This window comes from Leptopilina heterotoma, unplaced genomic scaffold (genome assembly GCF_015476425.1).
Source record: "Leptopilina heterotoma isolate Lh14 unplaced genomic scaffold, ASM1547642v1 Lhet_24, whole genome shotgun sequence".
NCBI lineage: Eukaryota > Metazoa > Arthropoda > Insecta > Hymenoptera > Figitidae > Leptopilina > Leptopilina heterotoma.
Window position 1 is genome coordinate 4,163,987 of NW_025110956.1, and position 19,749 is coordinate 4,183,735.

Sequence of the window (19,749 nt, forward strand, 5' to 3'; positions counted from 1 at the left end):
GTTGGTTGGATTAATGATTAATTAATATTATTAATTATTAATTGATCCTTCTAATTCGCGAGGTTTCTCCCTCCGTTTTAACGGAAATTCACTTATTTTATTTCGAATATTTCCACCTTCCTTTTCAAATTTTGTAACATTTTATTCGAACTTTTACATAAATTTGTGAACTTTAAGAAGAATGGTGAAAATAATTAATTCATGGTTTGTGAAATTAACAGTATTAAAATTTTTAAAAATTTCATAAATAATTATACTAAATTAAAACAAACTATAAAACAGTGTATAAATATTAAAAATTTTGAAACAATGAACATTTAGAGAAAAAGTTGAGACTGATAAATTAATTAGTGAATTAATTGAAAGTGTGAATTTTATTTTTTTTACTTATATTAAACTTTTTTAATTTTACAAAATTTCTCGTGTTTACTTAATAAAATTAATTAAATACAATGAAACAATAGTTGAAATTGCTCTGGAAAAATTAGCAAAAAAAAAACGGTTGCAACGAAATATAATATCTATGGTGTAACTTAAGGAGGACTTTTAGAAAATGTACGAAAAATTGGCAGTGCAAATCGAAAACAGGAAAATTTAACATAATTTTTAATTTTGTTTGTTATAAATTTTTTAAAATTCAGGATTCCTACAGAAATACGAATTTAAAATTCCATACCTTTTCCACGATTTCCAGGTCAAATTTTTAAAAAATTCTAGTGAAATTCAAAATCTAATTTCAATATTTTTGGGCTCTTTAAAAATACTTTACTTATTTAATAGTCTCCAAGCATTGATAAAAAATCTAAAATTATCTAAAATTATCAAAAATTAAGAAAACCGAATTTCTTAAAATTCAACATTTTTTCTTCTCTTTTATGCCATTTAGCTTTATTATTATTATTTGAATTTCTATTCAAGATAAAAAATGGAAAACAGAAAAAATTTAGAAACTTTTAAAAATTCCAGGCCTTTTTCATGATTTCCCTGATCTCCAAAAGCCTTTTAAAAATTCAATACCATTTCCATGATTTCCAAATTCTGTAGGAACCCTGCTCAGTGACATATAAATAAAGGAAAACTATAAAAATAAGAAATTTAATAACATATTTTGCTAATATCTCGAGGTGGCTTTTTCCTCCTACCAGGTGGTAAAAAAAGACATTTGCAGTACTCTTGTAAAACTTAAGTAACTCAGTCCATTCACTGGATACGAAGATTGTCTTACAATTGTGTTTTAAAGTTGAGAAACTAAACTTTTAGAATAATAAATAAATAATAATAAATCTATAAATGGATATACTTTTTATTTTCTTTCAACTGAAAACTATAAAGAAGAATTTTTGACAAAATTAATCAAATGCAAAGCCAATCACAATCAGCAAGTAATTTTTACTCAGTTTTATACACTTTACACACACGATGACGTCAATGATAAATTTCACTCTTCTCAAACAAATCACGCTTTTAAAAAATGTATCCTCCTGAAGTACATGTGAAAGATGACCAAATAACTACAGCAAATGCGAGCATACTTTAAAAAATCAATAATTGCCTCAATATCTATACAAAAAACATCAAGCATAAAGATATATAAATATTGGTGCTTTCCATCTATCAAGCAGTGACTGCAAATTATCAAAAAATGTGTAATCAGCGTGCGTCAAATAAGTAACGCTATCCCAGAAATGCATAAACATATTCATTGACACATAAATGAAAAAAGAACCATTAGTCACCTCATTGTGGTAAGCAACTTTCCATGGAATTTTATCGGCAAAATATTACTTCCTCAAGTAAATAAAAACAATAACGAATCTTTGCTCGAATCTGTAAAATAAAAACAAATTATTTTTTTTTTGTACTTTACAACGATTCAATCAACTTTAATATCTCCGACTAATATCAAAGAAAATTTCTCAATCAGGACTCTAAAAAAGAATATGAAAAAACTCTAGAAGATTGAAAAAAAAATATTTCTACTTGTACTATCATTTTTTACAATAATGAAGAAAAATTATAATAAAGTTTTTCATTGATAAAAAAATTATTCTTCACTGTGAAATCAACATTCCGAATAACACAAACCAAAGTGCACAAAAACCAAAAATATTTTACACTTAACACAACAAGTAGAATACAATAAATTTAGTTACCTTTTCATTTTGATGATCCGTTTTATTGCGATTCAAACTTGATTTCAAAATTTGTATTGAATATTTTGTTTTTCTCCTCAATAAAATGATTCAACATCTTCTGTCCTTCTAAAATATCTTTCTCCAAATAATTGATAAAATGCTTATCTTTGTCACGAGGAGAAATAATAATACTTGTACACACAAATCATGTGCTGAATAATATTAATGTTACTCAAATGTTTCACACAACTCCATCATGAATCAGCAATTAAAATCACGAATATTACATTAAATCTCTCGAATTGAACCTTCTCAGCTATTCATTCCTGTAACATATAAAATATTTAAAATTAATTAAATTATTTTCCAAAATTAATTATATTGCAATCAAATTGTAAAAAATATTCAAATATTCATTCAACTTTTAATCGAAAGAAGACGCAAGAACTGACTTATGAATTGCCTATCATCAACATGCCAAAATTACATTTTCAACATGAAAAATACCATCAAAAATGACAGTAAAAAAAATTTTATAAAAAATTTTTTAAAAATTAATTATCTCGAAAAATTGTCCACAGAATTTTTTCATTCAACTCTTAATCGAAAGATGACGCAAAAACTGACTTATCAATTATGTACCATCAACATGCCAAAATTACGTTTTCAACATAAAAAATTCCGTTAAAAATGATAGTAAAAAAAATTGTCTTCTTGGTTCCGTAACTGAGCCACATAACGAAAAACTAAAGAAATTTAGTTATGTGTCCTGCCCGGAAACGAAAATAGCAGAGCATTTTGTTTTGTGTCCTGACACGACACTATAACAACATAAATAGCAAAGGTTTCCGACTTGAAAATGCATATAAACAAGGTTGGATGCTATAAGAGAATACGCCCAATGTAATGCAAATGGCGCCTATCCAGTTATAGCATACAGCACCTCAGTGAAGGCTTAAACAATAACTAAAAGAAATCTAGTAAATACAATATGAAGGACATTCTTATAATTATTTCCATTTGTTTAAAACTTAATATTAAAAAATGAAAAATTAAATATTCATAAACATTGCATTTTATTTACTAATTTTAAGTTAATTAATTAAATTTATTTATATTCTTTCGAAAATGTTTTTAAAGGCGATTTATTGTTGAGCGTGCAAAATTCAGTGGCCGCTGAAGAAGTGGAACAAGTAACGACATAATTCCAAACGATAATACAACAAATTTACACTATTCAGATATATAAGAAAATTAATTTTCATTAGTGAAATTTAAATTTGATTTAAGTTTCATCGAAAGAGAAAATTTTATACGTCGTTAAAATTTCATTGTAAGGAAATAATTTTTCCAAAATTGTCAGCATAATTGTAAATAAAATTTTGGGTTTTTACTTCAAAAGCATAATATTAATTGTTTAATTTTTTTATTGACAATTAATAATTTTTCTTTCGAAATAATTTTACCTTACCTTACCTTAAATTTACAAAATTTATTTTCAAAAAATTGTATTCAATTTTTTTTTTTTATTAAAATGAAAATTTTATACTTATTTTTTTAATATATTTGAATTTATTTTATTTATTTTTTTTAATTTTTTTTTAAATGATAAAATTTACAATTATTAAAAAAATATAGTTTTTTTAAAGATAAATAATGAACGAAAAAAATTTTTTGGTATTAAAATTTTACGTATATTAATAAGAAACAACAATTTATAAAAATTTATTAAAACAAAAACACTGAAAAGCAATAACAATTAAATAATTTTTCTGTTTTTTCCAAATAGAAATTGCAATCACAAAAATTAAAAGTCAAATGAGAAAGTGAGAATCTTCAGCCAGGTCGTTTTATTAATGAAGAAAGCAGGAAACAAAATTGCTAATTCCCAAAAAAACTTATCAAGAATATTGACGAAAAAAATCTATTTTCTCTAAGTGAAACTTGTTATAATATTTAATTTAAATATCTAAATAATTACGTAAATATTATCTTACTAAAAGAGAAGATTAATTATAATATCGAATAATTCAATTACTAACTTGTATTGCAAATATGAGTCTCAATCTATAACAAAAAATTACTACAATTATGAATATCAAGATTCCTGAGATTTGTAATAAAAAATTAAAATAAAATTAGATATTAATAAAAATATAAAATTACAAGAAAAAAAATAATAATAAAAAAAAAATTAAAAAAGAAAAAAGAAAATGAAATAAATTGTCCTTTAGTTGAAAGCCCCACTACCACGACAAGGTCTATTAAATATAATAAGAATTTCTATTTTCGTATTTATTGAAAACAAAATTTTTAATAAATACGAAAATAAAAATTGTTATTACATTTAATAGTGGACAATTATTAGTGGGGTTTTTCTTTTTCTTTTTTTTATTTTTTATCTTTTTAATTTTTTAAATTTTTTTTTACATTTTTTTAAATTTTTTTTTTGTAATAATATAATGAATTAATATCCTATTAATGAAATAATAATATAAAATATATTATATAATAGGACTTTTTTTTCCCCCAAGGTGCTTAGAGACGCACCCAATTGTAATTGTCACAATTGTCGTGACGTCCTCTAATGCGGTCTGGAAACTGAGAATGGGTTAAACCCACTTTATAATTACAATTTGTACATCGCCATTTAAAACGATGAACATGTTGAAATCGCTTGTAGGGGATGACGGTTACAACTTTCACCTTTAAACCCGTACCCTCCAATTTCGCATTTAAAGTTTCCAAATACTCCATGTAGATTTTTCCATGTACAATGTAATTATCAACATTCGTTACATAATGCTTATACACTTGTACATGGAGCATCTCATGGAGTAATGTTTCTTTAATGGAATTTACATTCCATTGGCCATGAACATTCAAATGAAGTTGAAGGCTAATGGTAATTCTCCGTTTGGAAATGTCCGTCATCCCACAACTCGCGCGCAAATTAGAATAAGCGATCGTGAATCCGAGTACTTTCAAAGTTGAATCAAAATAAAGCCGATCAAACTCAAAATACAACTTGCCGACGTCAGGTTTATCCAAAGGATATTTGGATCTTTGGCGAACTTTATTTAAAATTGGGTTCACCAATGGAGGTGGTGACCCGCTCGAACGTAAAGTTCGCCTTGATGACATTTTAATTTTTTTTTCCTTTTTCATTTCTTGTGAAAATTTTTTTTTCTAAATTACAATAAATATTGTAAAAAGAATGAATTTAAAAAAAAAATTGTCACAAACAATAAAAACGAAAAAAAAAATTGAAAATGATAATTACAAAAAAATATTAATTATAATAACTTTCTGCGAACCTCTTTTTTGTGATTTTAATTTAATTTATGTAATATAATTTTAATCATCTGCGGGAACAAATGTAAAAACCTTTTAGGTATACATGGAACAAATAAATAAATAAAATATAAAGATTTTATAAACATAGCGCGAAATTAAAATAAAATAAGTTGAATCAAATCATTGATTTCAATCATTTTTAATTAATTTAATTAATCAGTTTCTTAATCCTGCGTCATACACTTAGTGTAAAACAAATTCATGCTTTTTTTTCTATTTGTGTATATTAAGAATTTCAAAAATGACAAAAAAAAATTATGTATTTATTAGTATGAGAAATAGCCTGGAATTTTATTCGACTTTTAAAAATGTTGAATTTCCTTAACTAATTAAAAAAAGTTTTATTATATTAATTCATTTTTAAAAAATTGTTTTTTACTTTAATTTCTATTGTTACGAGTGTAAAGGCGCTTGTATACTTCCATGTTTCTGAGTATATGTAGAAACCTTCATCGTTTTGATTTGTTTCTTTGGAAATTCTTTATAATCATAGTCAATCATAACGTTGGACGTTTCTTATATACTTATAAATGTGGTGGTATTCAAGCGCCTTTATTATTGATACTGTGAAACTTTACTCTTATTTAATTCTCTGATTTATTCTTAGTGATATCCCTAAACAAGTTGTAAATCCAGATGTTCATCACATGAACATTTTGCTTCTTCTTTACGATCAGCAAAAAAAATTTGCTTCCTCGTGGAGGAAGCATTAACAATAAGTATATTTAATTTTTAAATAACTTTTAATACAATTTAACATTTATAAAATAAAGTGCATTCGTCTTAATAGAAAGAATAAAATTTTCTTAAACAGTAATATGAATCTAAATAAATAAAAAAATTGAGTAAGACTCCGTCAGAAAAAAAGCGATTTGCAAGTGGTCTTTCGATTTCTTCGAAACCTTGGGAAATAGAAGTCTTATATGAATTAAATTTAACCCTAACAGGATTTTGAAAAATTTTCAAAATGGCGGCCGCTACGCCATACTGAAAATGAGTGTTGCGTTTTTTTCAAAAATTAATAACTCTGAAACTTTTTGATCGATTTTAATAAAATTTACAGGTGATATAGTTAAAAATACGTAGTTTAATTTGATATTATGAACAAAAAAAATTTTTCAAAATTTGTCAAAAAAAAAGTCAAAAAAATTTTTTGAATTAATTTTTAGTTCAGTTGGCCTAATTTTTGAATTTTCTAATAAGTAAATATCGATTCCTTGTAATTTCACCTTTCATTTCATAAAAAAAAATTTATGGAGACTCTAATAGTTCTCGAGATATTGCGACTTTAGTGGGAGCGCGTACCGCGGAATTGAACTCCGTAGCGAGGCGGAATATGAAGCGAGCGTACAAACGTGCACAATAGGGTGTCCGTAACAATTAATTTTCAAAATTTTGGATCCAATATGGCAGGTTCAAAATTTTAATTTTCTACATTTTCGAAGTAAATATTCTAAAACAACGTCAAGGGCGATATTTGGAAGCGCTATTTACGAATCTAATGTTAAAAATTTATTTTTTAAATTACCGAATCTAATATAGCATGGCGGATTCAAATTTTTTTTAAATATTCCTTTAATAATCGATTTTTAAGAGCAGAGGTATAAAAAGTTAAATTTCTATAAAAGAGTTTCTAAAACATCCCAATAATTATTTTTTGTAAATATTAATCTATAAATTAATATTTAGACTATTTACTTAAAAATGTAGAAAACCATAATTTTGAATCCGTCATAGTGGATCTAATAATTTGAAAAATAAAGTTTTAACATTAGATTCGTACACTCAGAAAAAAATTTGTTCGAATCAACCAAATTTTGGTTGAATCAACCAAATAAATGCATTGTTATACAGTCAACCAAACGTTTGTTTGATTCAACCAAAAAATTTCTTCCAATTCGTTTATTTGTATTAACCAAATGCTTATTACACTTAACCAAAAAATTTTATTTAATATAACTAAAAAATTTGTTTATTTCAAGAGAAAAGATTTGTTTGATTCAAATAAATAGTTTTAGTAAACGTATTTGGTTCATTTAAATAAATACTTTTTGTTTACTTAATTTTGTTATTTATTTTCCTCTAATAATATTTGAATTTCCTAATTTAATATTTTCTAGTACGTATTATTGGTTAATTTATAATTTATTATATAATTATTGATATTTTAAAATTATACATATAATAAATTATAAATTAACCAATAATATGTATACTAGAAAATATTAAATTAGGAAACTCAAACATTATTAGAGGAAAATAAGTAACAATTAAGTAAAATATTATATATGTATTTCTTCATATAATAAACAAAATTACTTAATTATAAAAAAACATTTAAAATATTACATTAAACATATTATAATTATGATTTTTATACGTGCACTCAGAAAAAAGTTTATTCGAAACAACAAACTGAAAACTTCACAAAACCTTTTTGTAAATATTCTTCTCACTGGTACAAATTAAATATGCAGTAAGTCAATGAACACAATGTATTTAATATTTATTTAACCGACACTTATAATTTTTTTTCTTTGATTTACCGATTTAACAAATAAATTTGACGCGAACGCGGACTGTAGACAAGTGAGATCGCCATTTTTAAATTCACACATGTACTTTTTGAGACAAGCAAATATGTTTGTTTGACTCAAATAAAATGATTTGGTTGAATCAAACAAATTTGTGTGTTGTGTCGAACAAACTGTATTTAACTTAACAATAATCTCTATTCAAAACACAAATTTGGTTAAATGAAACAAACAACTTCAAATAAAAAATTTCTTTCCAATAACCAAACAAATTTTACGTATTTATTAAAATAAACCAAATTTTTATTTAAATCAACAAAATTGTTTTATCGTGACAAATAAAATAGGTTAATTAAACAGTTTGGTTAAGTGAAATAAACTTTTTCTCTGAGTGTAAATAGCGCTTCCAAAAATCGCCCTTGACGTTGTTTTAGAATTTTTACTTTAAAAATGTAGAAAATCAAAATTTTGAACCCGCCATATTGGATCGAAAATTTGGAAAAATTAATTTCTGATATCAGATTCATGATGAACGATCAAAAATAGCCCCGAGTAAGTAATTTTTTTGAATTTTTGACAACACTTATGTGTTAAAACCTTGGATATATTGTAATGCATTTTTATGACCCACTTTAATCATCCGCCATTTTAAAAATTTTTCAAAATTAAATTTTTGGCAAAGTGCTATCTTATAGTGCAGCTAAAAATGAAGGCAAATGTGACCTGGAGAATTTTTTGCATAAAAATTAAAAAAGTTATGAATTATTTTTAAAAAGTGCATTTTTCCTATGTATTTTTAATGGGAAATTTCGATGGATCTCTGGCACGTGTTAATATTAATCAATCGGCTTCAAATTTTAGGAAATTTTTTTTTATTTTATTGGAACTAAACTGGGGGGTGGCGTAAACAAAATTCGAAAGTCGCATTGTTACGGACACCCTATTGTGCACGTTTGTACGCTCGCTTCATATTCCGCCTCGCTACGGAGTTTAATTCCGCGGTACGCGCTCCCACTAAAGTCGCAATATCTCGAGAACTATTAGAGTCTCCATAAATTTTTTTTTATGAAATGAAAGGTGAAATTACAAGGAATCGATATTTACTTATTAGAAAATTCAAAAATTAGGCCAACTGAACTAAAAATTAATTCAAAAAATTTTTTTGACTTTTTTTTTGACAAATTTTGAAAAATTTTTTTTGTTCATAATATCAAATTAAACTACGTATTTTTAACTATATCACCTGTAAATTTTATTAAAATCGATCAAAAAGTTTCAGAGTTATTAATTTTTGAAAAAAACGCAACACTCATTTTCAGTATGGCGTAGCGGCCGCCATTTTGAAAATTTTTCAAAATCCTGTTAGGGTTAAATTTAATTCATATAAGACTTCTATTTCCCAAGGTTTCGAAGAAATCGAAAGACCACTTGCAAATCGCTTTTTTTCTGACGGAGTCTTACCCAATTTTTAGTAAAAAAGTGAATTTTTCAAATTTGATTGTAATTAATTCTATAATTTTCAATAGATTATATACTTTATATACATCAATCGATTCGTCTTGATGCAAAGAATAAGATTTTTGATTTATTTTTCAATAAATAATGACATTTTATTGTACAGCAACATGATTTTTAAGAAAAAATGAATTTTTATTAAAAGTGCAAATTTTTTGTCTATAATTTGTTTTAATTCTATAAATTTAAATACAATATATACTTTATATATACCAATCGATCCCTCTTGGTGCAAAGAATATGATTTTAGAAATAAAGGAGTAAGATTTTCTTATACGGCAACATAATTTTGCGGAAAGCACTCATTTTTTGATAAAAACGCGAATTTTTCAGCTTTAATTGTGATTAACTCTGCAAATTCTCATACAATTTATACTTTTTATATACCAATCGATTCGTCTTGATGCAAAGAATAAGATTTTATTATTTATTAACTTCAATAACCAACTTAAAAAAAATTTTCTGAAAAAAAATTTTTTTTAGAAAAAAGTCAAAAAAAAATTTTTTTCTGAGAATTTTTTAAAGTCTATCAATCCATTTCGAGATATTTTTAGGATAAATATACCTGGTAAATTTTAGCCAAATTCGTTAAAACTTCTTCGAGTTATCGTGTTCACAAAAATCGGTATCCACACACACACACACACACACACACACACACACATACATCCGGACAATTGTTCAGGGTCTTATATAACATAGTCCCATATAGAAGAAAATTTGTTAAAAGGATTTTTAAAAATTTTGTAAATTAAATGACTACAAAGCTTCCTCACGAGGAAGCAAAAGGGACCGGGAAATTTCAAATAAATAAAGAAGTAATTTCTTTAAAACGAAGAGAAAAAATTTTTACGAATAAGAGGAACCAATTAATGATTAGTATTTTTATTATAATATTATAATATATATTAATATTTTACTGTACATTTTTATACATTTCTCTTCTCATCAACTGTACATTTTACACTCATACAGTCATATTCATTGTTTTTAATTGATCTCTATATACCTTTGGAAAAACGTATATCAATCTCACTTTTATATTTAAAAATTTACGCCATTTCTGTAAAAGTGGACATTTAAAATTTTGCGTTTCCGGTCTTTTAATATTTTGTAGCTTTAGATATAGTCGCCCATCCAGTTATATATATAGAGATCAGTGTCAGTGATTGTTTCTATAAGTTATACATTTATCATATATTACAAATCAAAAATATATTACATACTGTCTTATTCTATTTCATTAATTAATAACAATTATTATATTTTATACACTAATAAGTTTAACAATTTATTTACATCTTTTTAATCATTTTCATATACTTTATTTTTAAAGTTAAGACTTGGCAGTAAATATGGAATTAAAATTTTTAATTATTTTATTTTTATTGTGTTTTTATAAATACCTATACTTTTATAAACTTTATTGTAAAAAATAAAAGAAATTTCAAAAATCTTGTCAACATTAATCTCATATGAATTATTTTTAACTACAAAGAATAAATAATAAATAATGTTACTTTATTCACTTTACTACATAAAAATTATTTTACAGAAGTAAAATATACAATTGACCGTACCTATCATTAATGGAGTTCAAAGGATTAATCACTTGAAGATTGTTAATTATGTAGAACATGTTCTACGTAATTATATGTAAACCATGATTTCGTAATGCATTTTCAATTGTCTCGTTTTGAAATGTCTCCAGAGATTAACAATTTAAGAGGTAAAATTATGTTATTACATTAATAAAATGAACATGTAGTATTTAAAAAATTTTCTTTTCATCGATGGTTTTTAATATTTTTTTCATTTTTTCAGTTTTTGCGGGATTTTCAACCAATAACATCAGAAAAACATATTTTCCGTTAATTGTGGTTCGTTCGACTTCAAACTTCTTCATACAAACTGAGAGACCTTTGGGGGTCAGCAGCATACTTTCGATAGGCTGCTATTAAACATTTTTGTGGTACGCTGCAGGACTATAGTTTTGGTTTTGCTGCGGTACAATTTTGAGCGCGTTACAGTACAAAAGTTGATTAGCTGCAAACAAATGACGGTATCCTCACTATTTCGGTGAGTTTTTAACCAATATTTTAGACTGTCACGCGCCCAAAATTGTATCGCAGCGCACTAAAACCATAGTGTATCTGCTATCTCATACGTTGTTCCGCTACAGTTCAAAAGGTCTCTCAGTGCAGAGACGTTGTAGATCGTTTTGGAATAATACTCAGTTTCAGTTACATAAACGTATGTGCTAATAATTTGTCGGGCCATGATCGCTCCGACCAAGTGGATAGTCGTGCCTACCTTGTCAGCTAAAGGTTGGCCGACCGTTTGCAAAAAAAAATATTAGCTTTACAATTAACAGGTTTTGGTTGATATTTTTAATTATTTATTTACTTAATTTATTGCATAAATCTTAACACTAAACGTTATCTTACACATAAATATAAAATAAAATTTTTTAACTTTTGCAGATATTGAACTCGAAACCTAACGCACCAAAATCTAATACGCTAATTATTGCATTGGTTGATTTTCAACATCGGGACATGAGATGCCTATTAATAGCTCATCCGCTGTACGCCAATGTCTAAAACATTTGTCATTTTTACAAGTTGTCTCTGTAATATCTGTAGCTGTTGCCGATAAAATGAGCCGTTGCTATATTTTGTCTGTAAAAACGCCGTTCCGAGGTAAAAAATACATAATTTAAAACAAAAAAATTTTTCCGTCTACGCTACGATAACATGAAACCCTAAAATCAAAAATTGGTTTTATAAGGTTAAACTTACAATAAAATGAAATTTTTAATTCATAATGATCAATAAATCAGTTAACGTTTATAATTTTTTGTTTATTTCATTTCAGTTTTAATTAAAAATTAACGCAAAAACTTTTAATTTTTACCATGGCTGTATAAGAAATGTTTTTGAAGTTGTTCAGACAGATTCTGGCCATATTCTGGTAGATGGTCGTTAAAACTATGACATCCAGAGATTAGAAAACTTAATTTCAATTTGCTAGCTCGACTCTGGTATCGGTTGTTTTATTTTTTCATACTTGGACAAATATATATATATTTTTTTAATTTTTTTAATTTGCGTCAAAAATCAGACTCCATCGTTCTTAATCAGCCGAAAGTCGCCCTGATCAGGTAGAATTAGTTTTTTAAACTTTGGCTGCCATAGTTTTGCCAAACATTGGCCCGACTATGGCCGGAGTCTGCCCAACCGAATGAAAGTAGGCTGTTGACCAAAATTTGCACTTCTATTGTTAATTAAAATAATGTAGCATCAATGAATGATTGATGTTTATTCCGTTAAAGTGAACCGGAGTAAAAAAAAATATATTAATCAAATAAATAATTTAGTTATTAAAGAATATTAAAAAAAAAAACAATTAAATTTTTGATAAATTTCAATTGAAAAATAATCGAATTTTTTCTTGAAGATTGTTTATAACAATTTTTGAAAATTGAATTATTTCCAAAGTTTTCAATAAGAATTTTTTAATTGTTAATTTTTCAATATTATAATAAAATACTTGTAAAAGGGATTTATATTTAATTAATTTTACTATATTTTATTTATTGAAAATGTTTTTAATATTGTATTTGAAAACTTAAATTAGAAAAAATTTTCGAAAATAATATTTGAAAGAATTATCTACAGTTATTTTTTATATTTTGCTTAAAAATTTAAAAAAATTTGCATTATTTAACCTTCTTTTTTCCCAAAAAAAAAGGTTAAAAGAAATGTCCAAACAGTCGAAATTTTTTGAATTCGGTTGATAAAAGTTTTATTATTTAATAAAAAATCTAAAAAATTATAATATCTGAGTCCTGTATTGTAATATTACTGACTTATTACTGACATTTTTATATTAAAACCTTTGAAGTGGTTAAGGTTGTAATGATTAGGTTATCATTGATATTAAACAACTAATTGTTTGTTTATTATAATATATTTATATTCGTTTTTACTTTTATTTACTTCTTTTAAGAAATTTACAGATTCGTTAATTTTTCAAAATTTAAATAGTTTAAAATTATTTTTTCATTGTTAATTTCTACTTCAATTTTATCGTTGTACATTAATAACTGTTTGGTAATATTTTTGAGATGATTTTGTATTGTACTTTTATTTTGTTTGTAGTAATTTTTGTCTTTTTTAATGTCGTTAAGTTGTGAGGCAGACATTCCAATCAATTTATTAAGAAATTCTGAAGAGAAAGTTACATCCAATTCTCCTGTTTCATCCTTTAGTGTTCCATTTGCTGTCCACAAATCTTCTTCTTTCTGTAAATCTTGAAATTTTATAATTTTGGCTTTAAAAACTTTTGTTACTCCTTCTACGGGAATTTCCATAGTCAATATTACTGACAATTGACTGCAATGTACATTCTCATCATAGATTATAGATACATAGCCTTCATCTATTGTTTGTTGTTTTTTTTTTTTTTTTGATTCTGTTAGAAGGATATAAATATAAAAATTAATAAATTTTGAAACAAATTAATAATAATAATAATAATAATAATAATTAATTTCAATTTTAGTTAAAAATTTTATAAAACAATAAGTGAATGAAAATAAAGAAAATTTATTTTAAATAAGTTGCATTAACAATATATACTCAGTAATAAGAAGTGAATTAAAATGTGTAGGGCATTTTTATGCCCTAATCTTCATAATTAATTCCTTTTTTGTTTGCAATCTCAATGAATTTCTTTTCTATAGTTAACTTGTTTATTTTTAAACAATTTAATTTTTTGTAACCAATTAACAAGAATTTTAATATCTCTTAATGCTTTTTAAAGAATTCTATTTAATTAAAAGCTATTATTTCCGCAATTTATAATTCCCTTAAATTGAATTAAAATTAATTTACATTCTGATCATGTAGTTATGAAGAATTGAATTTGATAGAAATGAACAAGTTAACAATAGAAAAAGAATTCATTAATATTGTGGAAAAAAAATGGGATTGCTTTTGAATTTAAGGGCATTAAAGTGCAAATCAACTTTCATTCACCCCTTATTATTAGATAGTATAATTTTGTATTCTTTTAAATATATTTTTATGCATTAAATAGGCAAAAATTTTAATAAAATTTTTAATAATAATTACATTTATTGATGAATTACATTAAAATATTCTATAAAAATAAATGATAAAAATAATAATTAAATGAATAATTAAAATTTCAATAAAATAATAGAATGTCGGAGAAAAATTTTATTATTTATAAAAATAATTGAATTCATGAAACAAATTTTATTCAAGTTTATAAAAATAATTAAATTTCGTTGAAGAATTGTTTATTATTTATAAAAATAATTGGATTTTTATGTAGCATTAAAATTTATATTTCTTTTGGTAATGGAGGCACGGTATAAAGTTGATTGAAAGTCAAAGGCACGGTACATCATTTTAACTTAGAGTCGAGTGGGCCCGTCTCACACGCTCCGTGTTTTCAGCTCGAATAAACTATCGCTCCAATTCTATCGGACAAACCGCGCAGGCGCCAGCAGCACCGTGTGACGTGATTGGCCACGCGCTCTCGCCGCCACTCTGGGCCAATAGCGCACACTTTTTCTCTCTCTCCCTCTCCACTCTGCGCGGAGCAGGGTGGGAGACTCCTTAGCGGCAGACTCGCGTAAATATCCAGCGTTTCTTTCTTTTTCTCTCACTCTTCCCTCGCCAGTCTTCCTATCAACACGTCTCTCATTTCGAGAGACGCCAATGTGCTTGTCTCGTCGTCGTCGTTGATGCTACTCTCTAGCCGTCATCTGTTACTCAGCCGAGTGACGCTCTCGGACTCTGACACGTCAAATAATTAACAATCGGCCCTTTTCAGGGCCAATAATTATTTTTAACGAAAGAATTATTTTTAATTTTTATACAAACTGCATATATCTTACCACTATTATTTTATTAACAATTTTTTTTAAATAAAATTTTATATAAGTAAATTATATTACATATATACTATTTTAGTACATGCATTTACGAATTCATCTTTTAGGTATTCTGCAAATTCGACTTATACGAATCATTGACTCACTACTCACTGATACACATTAGCCTTTTATGAATCACTGATTACTAATTATTGATTATAAGTGATGCAATTTCTAAAAAATATTTTTGCTTCATCAACAAACTGTCAAGTATGAGAAACATTTTGAAAATTTTTGTCGGCTGTACGATTGGCATAGTGGATAGCGTGCTTGCTTCCAACATCATGGGTCCCGTGTTCGCTTCCAATAAGATGCATTGGATTTTTCTTATGATGACTACCAGGATTTCTGCTGCATCACTTTACTTTAAGATGTAATGACTTCCGCAAAATGAGTTCTCTCTACCTCTGCTTCCAAGACGACTGCTTTATAATTTTCGTTGTATTTCATTTAGTTAATAAGTTATAAAAAATATTCAATTAGTAATGTAAGATTATATGCGATAGTAATATTGATAGAAATAAATTATGTTCAGTTCATAAACACACATATGATGTATGATTGACGAATATTTAAGAATATGTACAAAAATATAATATAGTAGTAGTATGATAAAGTTGGTGAATAAAAAACAATTTTTTTTCAACATCATTTATCTTTAAATTTAATATATCAAATCTAATTATATTATCATTGTTACCTATTAATGTTACACTTATTGCTATGAGGCACTCCTTTAGACAAATACCACACACCATTGTTAAAAAATTCTATGCTACAAAGAACTGACTGACTGACGACCACTGCTACATTTAATACTACAAATAACTGTTATACATTCATTGCTACTATTTACTGCTACGAACGACTGCCATATCACTGCTACGAGCAATTTACTTACTCTATTGTTACGAAATACTTACACATACACTATGCAACACACATCATTGATATGAATCACTACTGCGAACGAGTTGAACACGCTACGAATGCTACGACTTTAACAACAGCACTGTTACATGATGACTGTTACGAGTGCTACATGTTCTCACTGCTAAGGAGAGTCCAAAATAGAGTCGAACGCGCTGATAGTAACGCGCTCGTCCATATAGAATACATAGGAAGACGCGTTTGTATCAACGCGTTAACACCAACATTTACTCTATTCTAGACTCTCCTCTACAAAACTGTTACAAGAGTACTGACACACTATTGCTATGCTCACTGTAACGTTCACTTCTAAAAGAGCATTCCTACAACACGACTGTCACGGTTATTTTTTTTTTTCAATTTTCTTTCAAATATTAATATCAAATATTTAATTTTCATATTTTAATCAAATTTTATAAATTGGAATGTAAAAATATTGTTACTTCACATAGTTTTACTATAATATTCTCTCTGTAAGAGGTTTTTTTGCAAGAGGTAAATCATCTTAAAAAAAGAATATAAATTTTTATACTAAATATTAGAGAAAAATATGCATTCATTTTAGAGAAAACCGCATTAAATCAATATTACTTTTTTTATGGTGTATCTCACTCTCATTATTTTTATGATATGAAAATATTTTCTAGTTCTTAATCAAAATGTTTCTAATATATTTGTTGATTTCTTCAATAATCAAAATTAACTTTAATTTATATTAAAAATCTTATAACAAAAAAATACATATTTAAAAATATGAATTTAATATTTATTTTTGTAAAATAATATGACAAAAAAATTACAATACATACACTTATACAAATTGTTTATTTAACGAAATTCTCGCTTTTACGATTAAATAGTAGATAAAAAAGAAAATTTCCATTAAAAGTACATAATGACAATAAGAATATCTATTTATGCCACTTTTGTAATCGATAGTTTGAAGTTGAAAGTAAAAATAATAAACATGAAAAAATTTGCACTATAATATAATATTATAATATACTATTAATACATGTAAACTATTTTTAAAAAAGTAGACATTTAAGAAATAAAAATTATTAAATTAACCAAATTAAAAAATTTCAACAAATCTAATAACTTTTATAACCATTTTTAAAATGCTATAGAAATATAAAAGTTGAAAATTGCATTTCTTTAATTTTATTAGTTGAGTATGCTTTTTGAAAAAAAAAAATTCAAACGTATAATTATTTTGTGGCCCTGAAAAGGGCCGATTGTTTTTTTCATGATGGCGATGATTTTGGTTAAATTAACATTTTAAATTGTATAGCATACGGCCTTGACGCTTTAGAGCATCGACGATGTCCATGGTGGTGACGGTCTTCCTCTTGGCGTTTATTGTGTAAGTTACGGCGTCACGGATGACGTTTTCAAAAAATATTTTGAAAACATCCATTGTCTCTTCGTAGATCAATCCCGAGATACGTTTTACTCCACCTTGACGAGCCGAACGACGGATGGCAAGCATCTTTAAGCGTTGTATGTTATCACGTAAAACTTTATTGGGATGCTTGGATACGTGGTTTACGTGGATACGTGGTTTACGTGTAAACAGAACAGAGAACAAAGTCTGAATGATGAAAAGCAGTCAAAGTACACAGTTTTATTTCCTCTCTAGTTACAATGCTCCCCTCCACGATCTAAACGACCAATCAAAGTGTTAGTTTCCCCTTCTCTTTGACTAACCGGTGCATGAGCTTCTGATATCTATAAATATGTGTGTTTTTTCCGCTGAATGCATTATTCTTCATTTCTCCTTCGTAATCTCAACGTCGAAGGTATTGTTCGTAAAAAGCAAACTGCCCGTAAATCAACTGGTTGGAAAGCGTTATGGAAACAACTCGCCACCAAAGCTGTTAAGAAGAGCCAGGAACCGTCGCTCTCTGTTAGATCTGTCACTACCAGAATAGCACCGAGGTCCTCATCCGCAAACTTATCGACCTAAGCTTCACGAGCTCCACCGTTATGTTTCTCCAGGAGGACAGCGAGGCATACCTCGTCGATCTGTTTCAAGACACCAACATGTGTGCAATGTATGTCAAGAGAATCACCATCATGCCAAAATAAAAAAAAAAAAGGAGAAAAATAATAAACAATCGGCCCTTTTTAGGGCCATCAATAATTTTTTACGTTAAAATTATTTTTATCTCAAAGTTTTCAAAAAATATTTTGAAAACATCCATTGTCTCTTCGTAGATCAATCCCGAGATACGTTTTACTCCACCTTGACGAGCCGAACGACGGATGGCAAGCATCTTTAAGCGTTGTATGTTATCACGTAAAACTTTATTGGGATGCTTGGATACTCGTTTCCCAAATCCCTTTCCTTCCTTTCCACGACCAGTCATTTTTCCAGAGAATAAGTTTTACGTGTAAACAGAACAGAGAACAAAGTCTGAATGATGAAAAGCAGTCAAAGTACACAGTTTTATTTCCTCTCTAGTTACAATGCTCCCCTCCACGATCTAAACGACCAATCAAAGTGTTAGTTTCCCCTTCTCTTTGACTAACCGGTGCATGAGCTTCTGATATCTATAAATATGTGTGTTTTTTCCGCTGAATGCATTATTCTTCATTTCTCCTTCGTAATCTCAACGTCGAAGGTATTGTTCGTAAAAAGCAAACTGCCCGTAAATCAACTGGTTGGAAAGCGTTATGGAAACAACTCGCCACCAAAGCTGTTAAGAAGAGCCAGGAACCGTCGCTCTCTGTTAGATCTGTCACTACCAGAATAGCACCGAGGTCCTCATCCGCAAACTTATCGACCTAAGCTTCACGAGCTCCGCCGTTATGTTTCTCCAGGAGGACAGCGAGGCATACCTCGTCGATCTGTTTCAAGACACCAACATGTGTGCAATGTATGTCAAGAGAATCACCATCATGCCAAAAAAAAAAAAAAGGAGAAAAATAATAAACAATCGGCCCTTTTTAGGGCCATCAATTATTTTTTACGTTAAAATTATTTTTATCTCAAAGTATGCATACTTATATATTTTTTTTTTTAAAGAATTTTAATATATGTAATATTTAAATTTTTTAATTTGCTATAAAAGTATTAATATTTTTAAATATTTATTTTAAAAAATTATTATTTTTTTATTTTTCTAAAAAAATTATTAAAATTTTAAATAATTTCTTATTAAAATTAAAAAAAGAATAATAATAATAATTGACTTTTAAATGAAATTATTATTATAAATTAGAACTCGGTTAATACCATTTTATATAGAGATCACGCTAAGAATGCGTTTTATGCAAAATTTACTTGGAGCTGGTGTATTTT

At 26.9% G+C, this 19,749-nt stretch overlaps 1 long non-coding RNA gene across 1 annotated transcript; it reads right to left on the minus strand.

Annotated features, from left to right (window-relative positions):
* Window positions 1-1,085: 1,085 nt before the first annotated feature.
* On the minus strand, window positions 1,086-16,750 carry LOC122503036. Its single transcript, XR_006301701.1, has 3 exons — window positions 16,436-16,750; window positions 2,154-2,461; window positions 1,086-1,827 (listed from the first exon to the last, which is right to left on the minus strand). It is a non-coding gene; the product is annotated as an uncharacterized LOC122503036 (long non-coding RNA).
* Window positions 16,751-19,749: the final 2,999 nt, after the last annotated feature.